Genomic DNA, 16,574 nt, shown 5'->3' with positions numbered 1-16,574 from the left:
TCTCCTGCAAGGGTAGTAGCCCTTTCTCCTTGAAGACTGCATAAAATGCTCCTTCATGAATTCCTGGTTGTAGGCAAACATCTCAGAGCAGGAGAGGGAGACAAAGGACAGAAGCTGGGGAAAACCCATGAGCAAGCAGAAGGTACAGATTTTGCTGGAAGGTTAGTGAGGAGAGATACTGGAAACACATTCCTGTCTGGGAAAAATGTCCACATCTGCTCCTCATTGCCTTGGTATGGTACAGCTTGAGGGAAGGAACAGAACAGAAGGAAGCAATCTCAGAGATCCTAGCTTGGGAGATGTTGCTTTCAGGCTGCACCCAGGCTTCACCAGTCCACCCTGAACCAGAGGGGCTGGGAGACTCTAAATCAGAGAAGACATGAGCCTGAACTGTCTCATTATGGCAGGGTTGTTGAATACTGAAGAAGAAACACTGTGTTTAAAGGGATGGAAAAGACTTCTTTGGAGACTGCAAACTGGCAAACCCAAATAATATATGGCTCATGGCTTAGGAATGGTATTCTTCAATTTAGTAGTCCCACTAAAATAAAATAACACATCGTCCCTCCCCCTCCATTTGGAAGCAGAGAAGCAAATAACATGGGTTGAGATAAGAACAATTCACTGGAAAGAGTAATGAGGTAAGAAAATGAACAGTAACAGCAAAAAACATTAATTATAAAAGTTATAAGACAAAGAAATGATTTACACAGCAAGCCCCAAGAAATACTGACTGGCTCTTCCCCACCACACCACTCTTTCTCCTGACTGGAAAAGAATGTCCTTCTCCACAGAAGCCAGAAAGTCCCTCACCCCTGGCCCCAGCAATTGGCATAAAGTGGTATAGAATAAATTTCTAGCCATGTCCATAACACTCCAGGCTTCCCCTCCTTACAACCACTGCAAAAATTAACTCTGTTCTGGATGGAAACAGGACATGTATGTGTCAGCAAGAGCATGAGCTGTGGAGGGCAATGACCCCACTCTTCATGGGGAGACCAAAAAGATATTTCTGGAGGGTATGTAATTTTTGTGGGGGAGATGATGGATATGTCAAAATGGAGGAGGGTCAAAGTTTTCTTGTATTTCTGGTATAACTAGCTGTGCAGGTGCTGCACAGCTACACAGTCAGGGTTTTTGCTTTTCTTTATTTTGATGTCATTAAAGTAGAGTTTGTAGGGGGTTTCTTGGGGAATTTCTCCATTGGCCCAGTGGAAAATCCCACGTTACCTGGAGAACGTGAAATAAAATTTAAGACCTACACATGTATTTAGGTACACGAAATTGGAGGATTTAGGTGCCCAAATGTCTTTGTGGGTCGGTTCGCTCTCGGAGAGAGGAAGGCTCGGTTCGGGGAGCGAGGGTCTGTCCCTCAAGCCGGCAGCACCCGCTGGGACAGGAGCCCCCGTAAGCCCGGGGGACCTCAGGGACGCGGCCACCCGCGGTGTTCCCGGCGGTGACGGGGGGAAGCCCCCGCAACACGCACCGCCGGCTGAGGCCTGAGCCCCGCCGAGCAGCCGCCATTCCTGAGGGCCGGGCGGGGGCTGGAGGCGGCTCCCGCCGATCCCGCTGAGGGACGGGAGCGGCAGCGGCAGCGCCCCGGCCGCCCGCACGGGGGCGCCGCAGGACGGCGCCTGGTTGGGCCCGGGATGATCCCCGGGATAGGCCCGGGCTGGGCCCGGGATGATCCCCGGGATAGGCCCTGGTTGGGCCCGGGATGATCCCCGGGATAGGCCCTGGTTGGGCCCGGGATGATCCCCGGGCGGGAAGCTGCTCCCGTCCCACCGATTCCTAGGGATTCAAGGTGTGAACACGCCCTTGGATCCCAGCACGGTCCAGTCGAATCGTTCCTCCTGTGCTTAGCGGTGGTGGTCACAGGCACAGCCTGCTCGTCAGTGGCGTGGCTTGCCTGTTTTTTTTCCCTTGCTCATGTGCCCAGAAACCATCACCTAGAGCAGTGGCAGAGTGGGAGTTAAGAATTGAGCTATCACGAGTTGCCTGGGTTATCGAGAGGCTGGAAATGATGCAAGGCCGCAGAGGATGCATATGCAGCTCCATAGTCACAGTTTGGTCCTGCGAAAGAAGAGACTGTCTCTAATTCAGGTAGGAAGGCAGAAATAACAAAACTGCTCTATTACTGCAAGAACTAAGCTGGGGGGGAAAAAAACAAACAAACAAACAAACAAAAAAACAAAACAAAACTGAGAAGCAGCAGAAAAAGTATTCTCACTGGAGAATATTCAAGCAGTATTTGGTTGCAATCCTGTGCCATGTGCTCTAGGATGACCCTGCTTGAGCAGAGGGGTTGGACCAGATGCCCCACTGTGCTCCCTTCCAACCTGGCCCATTCTGTGAAGAGGCTGCATAGGGTGTATGTGAGCAACGTAAGAGGACCATAGGAACCAGATGTGAGTATGAAAGAACATGGCACAGAAAACCATCATGGTGTGCTGGGTGAAGGACTGGCTGAAGGGCAGAGCTCAAAGGGCTGTAAAGTGAAGGGGCTACATCCAGCTCTGACCAGTCCCCAGTGGTGCTCCTCAGGAATCAGTTCCAGTCCTGCTCATGTACTTCCCAACAATCTGCATGCAGGAGTGCAGTGCACCACTACTGAGTTTGCTGATGATACCAAACTGGGAGGTGCTTTTGGCTTTTGTGAGGAACAGGGGGCTTTCCAGAGGGATCTATGCAGATTGGAATATGATTGGGCTATGATTTATAGCATGAAGTCCAAATGTCAGATTGTGTACCTGGGATGAAGTAATGCCAGACACGAGTATGAATGAGAAAGGAGTGTCTGGAGAGCAGCCCTGCTGAGAGTGATCTGGGGTTCATGGTGGGCAACAGCTCAGTGTGAGTCAGAGCTGCAAACTCAAGAATAAAAGGATGTGGTATTACACTTGTGTATCTCCACAAGCAAAAGGGCATGTATTTGGGATGTAGTTTTGGTAGTGACCATATTATAGAAGAACTATGGTAAAAAAAACCAACCCGTATCAGAGTCTTGATAGCATTTCAATAGAATGGGGAAGAGGTTAAAAAAGATCTTTCTGGGTTTTGTTTGTTTGGTGGTTGATTTTTCCACAAAGCAAACATCAAGAAATTTACGAAAAGTAGGGACTGGAGTTAATAAATTTGGCAAGCTCTAGGGTTGCATATGAGGGTGTATGAGATTTTACATCAGAGGTAGAAAATCTCTCTGGAATTTGCATGCTAAACAAAGGGAAAACTAACAAGGACATTGTCCAGTGTTACCTGGATAACTGACTGTTCAGGAAAGGATATAAACAGATATAAACAGTCTATGGGAACAGGTCAGCCAGTCTATGCAGCTATGTTTTGAAGGTCAAAAATGTAGGAATACAGCACCAAACAGCAAAAGTCAAGCTGAGTTAGAACTTGCAAAGATCTGTGAAAGATTTAACTGTGTAAATAGAAACAAAATTTAAAAAGGAGGAAGTGGGGCTGCTGTTTACAGAGTGGAAAGCTGAGATCAAACACAGTATTTGGATCACACTTTGGATGATCAAGGGCTAGACCTAGGGGGGTATACAGGCTTGTAATGCCAGGAAGTTAATTTAGCTCTGGGAACAAAATGTACAATACTGAGGATGTCTTATTCTTCTGGCTAGTAAATGAAAGAAAGTCATGTTTGGGGATAAAATCTACAACAATTGATGTGGTGTCTGAGCTGCTCACGAGGAAATGCCATGCCACCTCCAAAACCATCTTGTCTGGTTCTAGATTCACAGCAAAACTCCAGCTTCTGTGGCTACCCCTGTGTCAGCAAATAAAGGATGATGAGGGCTCAGGATGTACTAATCCTCAACTGCCCATGGTGTGAAACATTTCCTGCTACAGGTAAGGTCTAAGTAAGAGCTATCTCCCAGGACATGCCTGTGCACAGTTTACAGGTTAGCATCAGATTGCTCTTCCCAGTGAGCAGTTTGGAGGTGGTCACCTGCTATGGAGTTGTTCTGGAGAAGAGGGTTTTGCTGTATGGATGTAAGCAGGGCTGTGCTGCGTGCCCTCAGAGACAGAGAACAAACCCACCTTCTTTTGTAACAAAGTCTGGCTTCTGAGACTGGGATGATACAAATGACTCAGATGTTGTTGGGACATCTTGGATGACCTCAGTCAGTAGTGTTGGAGGTCATTAACCACTGGATAACTGTTTCTTGGTTAAACTGGGAGATAATTGCTGCATTTCTCCATTTACACATTTTGTTACATCTTCACATTTGGCCTGATAAATTTTGCAGGAAACATAGAACTGCTTAGTCAAAAGCAGCTCTGCCCTTCTCACTGCCTTATCTATCATGATCTTATGGTAAACAAGGCAGTATTCATCTCACACTTAATTTCACACCTCCAGCCCACATCTGTGCTTGGTAGTTAAACAAAGGGCATGTCCCTAACCACTGTTCTACAAACAGCTGTATTGATTGCTTTTTTATTAGTCTACTAAGCTTGCTGAAGACAGAAAATGCTTATGGAACAGAATGGTTCCATAAGCATTCCACACTCTCACATCCTCTTGCCCTCCAAAATAGGGTGCTTGTAGTAAACAGGGAATGGCCACGGGCCTGTGCTAACAGCTCTTGTGTCTAAAGATCATTTCAGATACTATTAGTTGGTATGGATGGGTTCCACAGATTAAAATTAACTAGGACAGGCTGACCAGCTGCTTAATTAAAGAACAAGGAAAGATTAGGATGTGACAAATGATTTTTGAATACAGGGTTTAATTCTAGCAAAAAGAAGAGAAATTTCAGAACCATTGCTTGTTGGGGTTTTTTCCTATTAATTGGTACTTGGTATTCTTGGGTACTTCAGCTTGGCAAAAAAGAAGGACTTTCTTTTCCAGAACAATTTTAGGAACCATTGTCTCAGACCACCACTCCCCTTATTTATGCAACCACATCTATTAATAACACAGGAGATGAACCAGGGCTCTATGGAAATGACAGGCAGAAGCAGATGGCAACATGACAGGTATAGTTGTTGATCTCACATAGAGCAGCTGATGAAGAAACACAGCAGTAAAACATTGTTTTAGGGGTTTTTGTGAATGCTTACCCCCAAAATGTCCTTCGGCCTCTCCAGTGGGTAATTATTAATGAGCATGGTGCAATTGTAATTGAATTAAACTTATTTCATGTTTATGCTTTTGCCTCTTAATAACTTAAGGATGTTCTACTACTCTACCGGTGTCCTGGAAAAGAAAACAATTCCTTACACTTTTCTTTAATGAATGTGGCTCCTACCAGCATTTTTTCAGGATTCCACCAAGTCTTTATGGTTAAATGTCAAAATAAGCACTGTACTAAAGTTTTGATTGTACTATGTATGTTTCAATTAAGGTGCTCTACTAGAAAGATACAGTTATTTTTGACATTATTTTTTATTTCATAAGTACCATTAGTCCCATGTATCAGTCTCACATGGCTTTTGGAATCCACGGTAATTATCCCAATCTCTTTCTAAACAGAGTCGTTTATATTGCAAAAAACCTCTGAGATTATCAAGTCCAACCATTAATGCAGCACTGGCAAGTCCACTACTAAGCCATGTTCCTCAGTGTCCCTGCATGTCTTTTAAATACCTTCAGGAATGGTGACTCCCTCAATTCTCTGGGCTGCCTGTTCCAACCCTTTTGGTGAAGAAGTTTTTCTTAATATCCAGTCTAAACCTCCTGTGATGCAATTTGAATTGGTTGCTCTGCCAAAGGTTCTTCACTCCTTATTTGGTTTTCTTTCCTTAACTATAATTCTCCTCCTTTCTAGAATTCCATTTTATTTTGGGACAGTTTCTTCAAGATTCACGTTCAGATGCTGGCTCATCTTCCAGCACACTGGACAGTTTTCCCATAGTGGTCTCTTATGAATGGTAATGGAAATGGGATCTTGTCAAGTGTGGCACAGATACCATGATGTTCTTCCAACATCCACAGCTTTTTTGGGCTGTTTGCCCTAGTTATGGGGTCAGTCATGGCAGTTTCATCAACAGTGTATTTTCCAGATTGGGAGCATTGTACTACGTGGAAGGTAATGTCAAAAGCCTAATCCAAGACCACCAACATGCACCATTATTGAATCCTGAGCTGCACCAAAAGCAGCATGGCCAGCAGGCTGAGTATGATTCTCCCCTTCTACTCTGCTCTTGTCAGACCCCACCTGGAGTGCTGCATATGGTTCTGACTTCTGCAACATAAAAAGGAAATGGAACTATTGGAACAAGTTCAAAGGGTGGTCACAAAGGTGGGAAGAGGACTGGGGACACCTCTCCTGTGAACACAGATTGAGAGAGTGGGGGTGATACTGAAATAAGCCAGATGTACACTTTTCTAGCACAGTTCTGAGTATTAGGTAGCAGGCATTCTTTATTACAGCATGCTGGGCATTTGAAGGATATTTCCTCTAATTAATGTCCCGGGTGTCAGATGTACAGTTTTTATCATAAATGCTGATTACATGTTCATTAGCTATCCCCACTTGCTTGGCCAATTTTACACAGTCGCAACCCTTATCAAAGTCCTTCTGTAGTTCTTTGGGGCCCGTCTTCCAAGTCCAATGTCCTTTCTAGGGGGCTGTTCTTTGATCCCTGCTTTTGATTGAGTACAGTATCATTGTTTTGCTTAACTTCTACTTTTTAAGCGTTGCAGAGCTGAGCTGGCATCCCGCTTGCATTTTGCATGATTTCTGTTTGCCTAAGTTACATCCTTTATTTATTTCTCCAAGGCTGTGCTGTTCTGTCCTACTGTCCTTGGTAAGAAGTAAAATGTTTTTCCTTATCCTTATCAAGTGAGTAAAATGCTCTTCTGCTGTCCTTATCAGGGGCTGTTCAGGCTGAAGAAAATATTGTGTGGAGGCCTCACAGCAGCCGTCCAGTATCGACACCCACATGGAAGCTGGAAAGGGACTGTAGAGATAGGACAAGAAGTAATGGGTAAAAATTGAAAAGGGGGAAATTCAAGTTGGATATTAGGAAGACATTTTTTTACTGTGAGGGTAGTAAAACACTGGAAGAGGTTGCCCAGGGAGGCTATGGATGCCCCGACCCTGGCTCAGTTCAAGGACAGGCTGGATAATGCCTTGAGCAACCTGGTCGAGTGGGAGATGTCCCTGCCCACAGCAGTAGAGTTTAGGACCAGATGGTCTTTAAGGTCCATTCGCAGCCCTTAACATTATATGATTATCCACTGCGTCCATTTCACGCTAGCATCGCTTGTTCAACCACGTTCTGCAGAATCCATCAGCCCTCAGGTGAGCGCTACAGGGAGCATGGGGAGAAGAAGAAAAACCGAGTAGCTTTGCAGACCACGCCAAACGAGCGGCATGAGCCGTTTCCTGGGAGCCGGCCTGTGAAGCCCCTTCCTGCCCCGCGGCGGGGGGACATCTCCTGGTTGAGCCCAGGCTCTCCAGATGCGCAAAGCCCCTTCCCTCCACCCCGGCCCACCCCTTCCACGTAGAAACAGCGCCTCCCATTCATTGGGAGCTGGGCGGGCCCCTGCAGAAGATCTAAAGCGCACGGGGAGCGGGGTCGGCGCTGCGCTGCCTCGCCGCTTGCCCGCGCCCCCGGCTGGGTGAGTCTGGGACGGGGCGGGCGGGGGCCCCGCGCGGCGCCTCCATTTTGCGCGGTGCGGCGGGCGCGGCGCGGCGCATTGCTGCGCTCCTGGCCTCCTGCCGCCCCCCGGGCCCCCGGCTCATCGGAGCGCTGCCCTGCCTGCCCTGCTCTGCCCTACCTGTCCTGCCCTACTCTGCCCTGCCTGCCCTCCCCTCTCATCACCCCCAGCCCGCGCTGCCGGGGCCCTGTCCCCTCGGCCGCCCCCAGCGTGCCCCCGGGGAGGCCTTTCTTGGCGCTGCCCCCCGTGCATGGCCATGCGTACCCTGTGCCCGGGTTGGAGCTGGGTAGCATAGATCTGTACCCGAGCTAATCGTCTCTGCGGTGCGAGCAGCGGCGCTGTGCTGGAGGTGAAGGCCCAGGGAGACCCTGCGCCATATCCCTAGCAGCCTTTCCAGGGTGGCTCCCGAGGGGCTGCTGTGCTGGCCTTTGCTTCTTTCGTCAAAATGCAAAAGAGACTGAGAATTTACCGAGAACGCCGGTATCGCCCATAGGGCCCGTAGCGCTCGAGCCAGCGCCGTATCCCGGAGTTCTTGCAGTCTGCTGCTCCCGAACCTGCTTCTGTGACCAGGACTGGGAGCGACCTCCATTTAGTTTGTCAGCGTTTTGTCCTGGCTAGCAGATGGATCTCATCTTTTTTTGCATATGAATGTGTGAATGTGGGTGGCAGATGGGGTGGAGCAAGGGGAACCCACTAAAAATCCTTAAGAGGAAATTTATATGTGGCTAAGGCCGGAGGGGAGGATTAAGGCTACACAGGGAATTGCTAGTTCTGTCGTCAGCTGCTAGAAACCTTAGTTTTGGGCAGTTGCAGCTCTACAGAGGCTGCAGATCTGGGCAGAAGAGCTGAGGTGATGGTGATGCTGAAGGTTCACGAGTGAGCTGGCTCAGCCCTGTGGTTTCACCACTTGCCTGTGGTCATTTGCAAATGTTACTTTGTGCTTGAGCAACAGCTGCGTGGTGAAGTCCAACATCACTGAACTAGCGGATACCCTACCCTGCCTGCCTTTGCTCACCTGTGTGGACTGCTAAGGCATGGGGACAAGTGGTGAAGCTGTGGTCACACATGGCAATGCAGGTATCGTGTGGGACCCTCTGCAGTGGCACAGCAATGCCTCTTGAAGCCGTTCGTTTACTCGCTGACGCATGATTGCTGTCTCCAGCTTAGAGGCAAATGCAATGAAAACTTGGAAAGAACAGGTAGAAATTTATCCATAGAGCCAGGTACTGTATGGACTTCTGTTGCCTTCAGTGGCTATCTGACATGCTTTTTGGACAAGCTTTCCATATAATGCAAAAGGCTCCATAGGCGCAAGTGCTGACCCTGGCACGAAGCAGGAGCAAGCTTGTGCCACAAGCTTTGGAAGTTACTTTGCCTTCGCGTACTTCAGGTATCTTGCATTTTGAGCAGTCTCACAGGGTCAGACCTTGACTGTGCTCCATCACATGCATGCTTTAGGTGGTCACATTGGCTTTAAAATAAAGCCTTTTCTTGGGCAGGGGAGCTAATGGGTGTTTAGTCCCTGACCTATGCCACTTTGGTGGTATTTGTAAAATTTTGAACCTTGCTGCACGTAGGGCTGTGCTTAGCAGTGAGGAGGTGTGTTCGGAAGGCACTTCTTGTTTTGAGTGGCTGTAACAGAAACTTGAGGCCTACTAGGCTTCTAATTCAGGCAGCTCAGCTGTGAGTGTGGGTGAGACGCAATATGCTCTTGACTCCTCCTGGAGTATATTCTTGCAATATTTTTTCTAAATGGAAGGAAAGAGGAAGCTAGTAACTCTTTAACCAGTTACTGAGTTACTGGAGAAACCAGTTCTAAGGTGTATTGTTGAAAGATTTGTCACTCCCTCTTTTTTTTTTTTTCTTCTTTTTTCACTTCCCTTTTTTTTTTTTTTTTTTTTTTTTTTTTTTCCCCTCCTCCTTTTTCCTGTGTAATCTGCTGCCAGATGGCAGGTAGTGTTCATTCTCATGGTAGTGTACCTGAACTCTGTGTTTCTGCTTTAAGTAGTGTGATGCAGTAAATGGGTGGATTTGGTAATCTTGGAGTCCTTTTCCAACCTTAACAATAGCGTGATTCTGAGATGACAGGAGCAAGTTCCAGTCTAGCTGGTGTTGAGCACAGTTGCTGGCCTGGTGTGTGTGCAAGAGGGAGGGGAAAAAGGAGTGGTGGGAAAACAAGAAAAAGCAAATGAGGAAGAAGAGAGGGAGAAATATGGTTTGAGTTAAGGAGGGCAGGGGTCTTTTTGCAATTACTGCCTCTGTTAGCTTTAGTTCACTCTTGATCTGGCAAGTTCCTCAGCCTTGAGGACAGGTTAACGAGACTTCAGTAGTCTTTCAGATATGTCACTTCCAATTGTATCCCAGGTTTAAGTGAGTAGAAAACAAAGCAGTAAGTTTAATTCTCTTCTCTTGACCCATATGTGTGATACTAGAAGCATCAGTGTAGAGTGGGGGGCAGGACAAGAGAGTGAGTTACTTTGTCTCCAGATGTGCTGGGTGGATGCTGGCTAGATCCTGGCAGGATTTATTGGCTTTGCCATCCTGGTGACAGAGGCAGATGGGGATGCGACACAGCCCCTTTGCCACTCCTGAAGGATGAGCTAATAATCCTGCTGACTTAACTTTGCATGTGGAGAAACTAGTGCTACTGACCATCAGCACCCTGAGGCTGCGTGGTGTGGAGAGCACTTTGGTGCTTCGGGCAGAGCTGGTTTGGGTCAGCTGCAGTCAATGCTGACCCAGAGTTAGTAACCCAGGGTGGGTGTTCTGTATCCAGGATTTTTTTTCATCACCTGTTATAGCCTCATCCTTCATTATCCCAGGATCAAAATCCTTGAAAATCTGTCGTGTGCTGAATGGTGTTGAAGGTGGCATTCATCTGGTTGTACATACTCATACATGTCCAAGGTGGTCAGCCAGGAGGGGGATGGACATTGCTGGGGTGTGATTCACCTCAGCCCAGTACATTTAAGCAAATGAGTTGTGACCTGACATGCTTATGTACTCATCTACTTTCCACTGGGTATAAAAGAAGGCATGAATGGTCCAAGTGTTTTTCTCAAGAAACTTGTGAGGCTCTTGGAAACCTCAAGGACTGTGGGGAAGTTACGGCAGTTTTGCCATAAGGGTGGGTTTGTTTTGGTACCTGGGCACTCCCTGCTTAGTGCAGTTGTTGCAATGTTACTTGCTATTAAAACCTACTTTAAAAAAAAAAAAAAAGGGAAAGGAAAGAAAAAGGCATAAGTCTGATGGTCAAACAAAACAAGGGGGCTATTGCTTGACATAGGTTGGGCCCACTAGTTGCAGGATTCTTGACTATTGTCTGTGGTTCTTGGGTAGTTTGGGGGGGTCAGGGATCAGGAGCTGGGGCTCCCACTTTCCTGCTGTGGTTTGTAGAAATCTAACACCTCTTGCCCTGGCAGCACTGGCTGGAGCTGCCTTCCCTCTGGTGAGTCAGCAGCTGCTGCTCTTGCTAGGGTCCTGATGCTGCTGGAGATCACCAAGCTAGTGGACCATAAATCCTGTGAGTGGTATCAGAGGTGCCTGATTTCAGAGTTTCCAAAATAGAATACTGTGAGATGTTTGGTTCTAGGTATGTATTTTCAGTTTCTGTTTGGTTTTGTTGTTGGTCTTGTGTTTTTGTTTTTTCTTAGTCAAATGAAAAACAGTTCAGAAAACTTTATTCACAGTAATGCAGGATCCTTCATTCAATTTTCCTGTAAATCTGACCTGTACCTCAGTGCCTTCTGTGCCATGTTTTGACCTCTTTTCTGAGAAATCCATGTGATTCCTATATTGACTGAAACACTAAATTTATTAGTCTGCTTTGTGCTAGTATTTAGCATCGTATTTTCTTACTCTTCTTTCTCCTGCCTCTTTTTGATACGAAGAGTAGCTCTTGGGTTCCTTTTCACAAGATTATCAGTGAAATATCTCAGCAGGCTTTCCTGAGCTGTACAAATTTCACAGTTCACATTTGCCTTATTTTCTGGATCCTTGTAATTAATTTGTATCTTCCCTTGCAGATCTTAGTGGCCCATTTAATTTTTAAATTACAAGGATGGGGATTTCACTTAATATCTTGACTGTAAGACATTGCACTGGTAACTGTGCTGCTCTGTGTCTTGGCAATGGACCATGTTGATTCAGTGGTTTGATTAAACCAAAGGTGAGTTTACCCTGAGTTGTGATGTAGTGCCACTCTCTATTGCTATAAAAGAGATGCCATGCAAAATCACCTTTTCATTTTGAGTAAAGCATGTTGACATTAGGGCTTGTGGGAACTTGCTTGCCCCAAACTGTTTACTGTGAAATCTGGAGTCGGTAAGCAAAACCAATCCTGGAAAATAAGAAGGGAAGGTGAAAAAGAAAAGTACAAGCTTTAAACCATTACAAAATCAGTCCATGTTAATGCTAGTCATAGTTTCATTTGGGAATGCTGATGTAGGAGGTTTATTTGGATGTGTATGCAGCGGGAGTAAATGCACAGAAATTACTGTGATTTGAAAAATGAACTGCCTTAAGCTGAAGGATAGCTTGCTTTTGTCAGGTGACAAATTCTTAAAATAAACTAGTTGGAAAAAATGCATTGTTGAGTTTCTAGAACTAGGTTATTTTCTTGAAGTGACTCTTTTATAAAGCAGTTTCATGTTGTATCTTCAGAAAATATTTCAGAGGGAATCAGTTATCGGAGGAAACCAGACTATAGTCTTTTATCATTAAGTTGCTGATTGAACTTTCCTTGGGGTTGCACACTGCCTGGCAGCTAGTTGATGACCCATGTGATATAATCCCCAAGCAATGGGTGCTGCCGCATGCCACTTTATTTTTCTCCCTCCAAAAAGTTCACAGAACAGGGTGACCTGTAACATACGTGATGTGAAGACTCTTACTCTTTGTCTCACATTGCAGAGACAGGCTGTGTGCTTCTATCTTCCAAAAGCTGAGAGGAGGCCATTGAGAAGAACACAGCACTTGGCTGATCTATGTTGAAGTGCAGAAGTGCTGCACCATTGCGTGTCTGTCTGTGCTGACTTACAGGTGCATTAGGCATGATTGTCCTGGCTGGAAGAAAGGAGCAAAATGTTCTGGCACTGCAAGCAAAATGAAGGCACAACACCCAGAAGTCATCAGCTGGATGATGGATTAGGGTGGAGCTGCTGCATATTGGGGGAGAAAAACAATAGGTGTTGGGATTTTGGAAGTGAACTTCTATGAAATGGGAACAGAAATTTGGCTTCTTGCAGCTTTATTGTTCAGGAAAGGTACCAACACAAGCAATATGGTGAAAAGTATAACAGCTAAGTAACTGGAGAAGAGCTGCAGTGAATGTTTATGCTTTGCTCTGGCAGTACTAGGAGCAGTGTTTGGACAGTTCTGAAACCCAAGGTTTTCTCCAGAAAACACTTATTTTTGAGGAAAGCAAGAGTAAGGACGATTTGTTACTCTTGAGAGAAAAGTGCATGTCTGAGTTGTTAAAACCCCTAAGACTATTAAAAAACTTTCACCATCCTTTTATTAAGTGTCCACAGAAAGACCAGTCAAAATTCATTAAGGTGTTTTTGCTTCAGCTGGGCCTAGGTGCAGTCCTGTCTTCTGTCTCATGTGTCTGTCTGGTGGAGTTTTTGTAGATGTTAGCTAGAGCACTGCAGTAGCTAGGGAAAGCAGGTAACTGAGGGGCCATAGCTCCCATCTTTCCTCCAAAGGGACAAGCTCATGCCTGGAGGTGCCTGTCTTAGCCTGTTGGTTACAGAGGAGAGTGAGATGATACCCTAAGTCCCCATGTCTGCTTTGAAGTGGGCTGAAGCTAGTCAAGAGGAATCCTACCCCTCATAACCTGGTTGGCATGTGAAGAAACACAAGGATCATGCCCAAAATAACTTACACACGTGATGAAGTTTCATTGTTGTGCTTTGGCTGCTCCAGATAAACCGTCACAGATGTTAGAGCACTTTTGAACCTGTTTTTTCCTTCGAAGGAAGTACCTGGTGAGCAGAGCAGCATGGTGTAGGGCACCATCAAAAACACAACAGCAGTGCTTTGCTTTTCATGCTCCTGTTCAGACTCTTGGGGGGAAAATGGTAATTATAATTTGTTTCACTTACTTTGCTTTAAAACCACCTATTTTCTTTTGTAAGTCCCAGCACAGGGGAACTAAGCAGAGTATTTACAGCCAGTTGTTTGTTTCCTTCTTGCTGTCACTTAAAGCACCTTGCAGCAGCAGAGCTTATTATACTTCAAAGTTTCTTGTTCTAGATAAGTGACATGGGGAGAGATGGCTCTGTACATGTTCTGAGAGGTGTTGCATTATACATTTCACCATATTTCTCCAAGACTGTCATATCTAGGTCTCTCTGTGTATTCCCCCAGTCCCATAAACATAATTAGGAATGATTTCCTTTGATGCCAGAATGATGATGTGAAAAAATATAATAATGTTTTTAAAAGTTGAGTAGACTAGATGATATTAGTCACTTTTCTCCCAGTAAAAAGTCTATACTTACTCCAAACACTGTATTCTGCTGTTAGGGACACAATTATTTTTAAGGATAGCAGTATAACTTCCCTTGACAGGGCTGTGTGCTAGGTGGCTTCACTTACCTCTGTCACTGGGCTGAAGGAGTATTTTTTGGGGTAGACCAGGCTTCTGTATGAAGGGCAGGGAGGTGCAGGTGGCAATTCTAATACATTCAGAAAACGGAATAACATTTTAGCCTACAGATTTGATAACTACTACACTGATGGGGTTGAATAAAAAGTAGATGACAAATCTTTTTTTTTGCTCATGGGAGTTAATTAGTTCTCTAAGTTGTCTAGTGCTTCCAAGGAAGCCTGAACAAGCTTTCTTCAAGGAGAGATGTGCGTTACAAGACCTGGTTTTCTGCCACACAGACGGCAAAATAAACTAAGGATGTCTACAAGCTAATGCTTCTCCTTGTGCACACCAGGGACCTGAGTCTGTGTGGTATTTTGCAGTAGCCTCATGGCTAGGTTCAGGCCAAGTCTGCCAACTTTTTTTGCATTTCTTACCTCCTGGTATCACTGTGTTGTCCCTGCTGTCACTTCTTCAACTATCACATCCAGCAGCTTTCTCTTTTTTTTCACATCCAGCCCAATCTCTCTTGGGGTTGGCCAGCGTGGAACCCTATTTTGAGGTTGTGCAGGATTCTTCTGTGTGACATTGGCAGCAGTGAGACATGAAATATGTGTCTTGTGGTCAGGCTCACAGTGTGGCTGGTCAGTGTAATCTTTGCTTTTTGAGGGAAAAAACCTCTTAAAATACCACAAACTTCAGCAAGTCTTGGTTTGATCCAAAAAAGGAGCAAGAAGTCTTCAGTCATATTTTTGATAGAAGTTCTGAGATAAATATGAAATGGACTGTGTTTGGACGCCTCTTTTACCCAGTCCTTCCCTATCAGAAGCCTTCCAGCCATGAATGTTTGGGTTAGGTGGAGGCAAAACTCTACTTAAACAACAGCTCTCCTGTCCTGGACCTGGAGAGAGCTGAACAGTGAACGTGTGCCTAAGAAAAGAGTATTTACTCAAAGCAAAAAATCCTCCACACCTACTTCACTGTGAAATTTAAAACACCAGTGTTCTAGCTCTTTTCTGATGAGATTTAAGTAGAATTTACCAGAACTAGGCTGTGATACCTTTGTGTGAAAAAAAGGAATGGTTGGTTACCCCACTGATGTATTAATCAAACATCATGCTTGTATGATTTGCCATGCTCTGTACTTACTTTAGACTTAAATGCCTAAAACAAATGCATTTTGTTGTAAATCCATCAGTTTAGGAGCTGTGAAGTCTTTCCAGTCACAGCTTGTGGAATAATTTGCAAAACACTTAAGAAACTGAAATTTTTTTCCACATAGCCCCATACTTTATCTTGTCTGCTCCACCTCCTTGCACTATCCTCAGCTCACATTTGTCTGTGTGTGCATTTCTAGGCTACACTGATGTACACATATCCTGTAGTCCTGGCAGCCAGGCTCTGTGACTGACCTGCACAACTAATTTCCATCCCAAAATGATGCTCCCTGATGAGGCATGTGTCATGGACTGGTGGGGAACAGGAGTCTTTGACTAGCCCAACAAGTTGGAACATTGCCATATCCCAGTTACACTGGAAATGTGGCCACACCACTGGTGCTCAGCATGCCCTTCTGCCTTTGTTTTGACTACCCAGGCTCATTTAGGGCTTCCTTGTGTGGGAGCATTTCATGCTTTTCCAAGGCAGCTGAGGCATTGGTGGCCCATCCAAGCCATGCACTGTTTTTTCCTTCAACACTGAGTGACCCTGGTCAGTGGGGTGGGTCTGGTCAATGAGCAGTACGAGTTGGATCAGATGGTAGGATGCAGACATTGTTTTCATTCCAGTGTGCATCAGGGCACTGTCTGTCAGAGGAAGGCCTTTCTGAAGAACTTTACAGTAGCAATTCCTTGGAAAAGCCACCCCTGAAACAGCAGACGTGCAGCAGCCTCTCGCTGCAGGACTGGATGTGTCTGCACACGCTAGCCAAGGGTTGTAAAGTGTTTGTCTGGGCCTGCAATGATGAGCATGTGATGCCAGGAAGGAGCTGATCCCTCCCCAGCCCTTGAATTATGGCTGGAATGTGGGAATACTGAATCTGAAAGCAAACATTTTAACTTCTTTCACAGTCAGCGTCGTATGGTGTAAATCATAGTTGCAGAAAGCTTTTGTATTAGGTCTGTGGTTATGCAAGCATTCTCAGAAGGTTGTAATGTATTTTTAAATTCAGCTAGTGTGTTCAATGATAAATTAACTTTGGTTTCTTCAGAAAAGGGAAGTTTTTCTTAATTCTGCTCTGTTGAGTCACTCTCCAACAGCCACACCAGGGTGCAAGGCTGGCAGGTCTCACTTGGAATTCTGAATGGGGCAAGTGATTGAATGGCCTGCAAATCAGTAGAAAAACTCCTGAATTAATAA

General features: G+C 45.6%; 1 protein-coding gene across 4 annotated transcripts in view; it reads left to right on the top strand.

Annotated features, from left to right (window-relative positions):
• Window positions 1-7,394: 7,394 nt before the first annotated feature.
• The window catches only part of SLC7A1 (solute carrier family 7 member 1), a 43,372-nt gene continuing 34,192 nt past the window's right edge, over window positions 7,395-16,574 (top strand). Inside the window, exon 1 of one of the 4 annotated variants that reach the window (XM_056502437.1) lies at window positions 7,395-7,585. The gene's annotated coding sequence lies outside the window, so the exon portion shown is untranslated. Of the gene's footprint in view, window positions 7,586-11,654; window positions 11,793-16,574 lie in introns of those variants that run through there. The other 3 variants (XM_056502413.1, XM_056502429.1, XM_056502420.1) reach the window with 3 other exon arrangements.

The sequence above is a fragment of the Oenanthe melanoleuca genome, chromosome 1 (genome assembly GCF_029582105.1).
Source record: "Oenanthe melanoleuca isolate GR-GAL-2019-014 chromosome 1, OMel1.0, whole genome shotgun sequence".
Taxonomy (NCBI): domain Eukaryota; kingdom Metazoa; phylum Chordata; class Aves; order Passeriformes; family Muscicapidae; genus Oenanthe; species Oenanthe melanoleuca.
The sequence above is the reverse complement of the archived record's forward strand: the minus strand, read 5'-3'. Positions and strand labels throughout refer to the sequence as shown.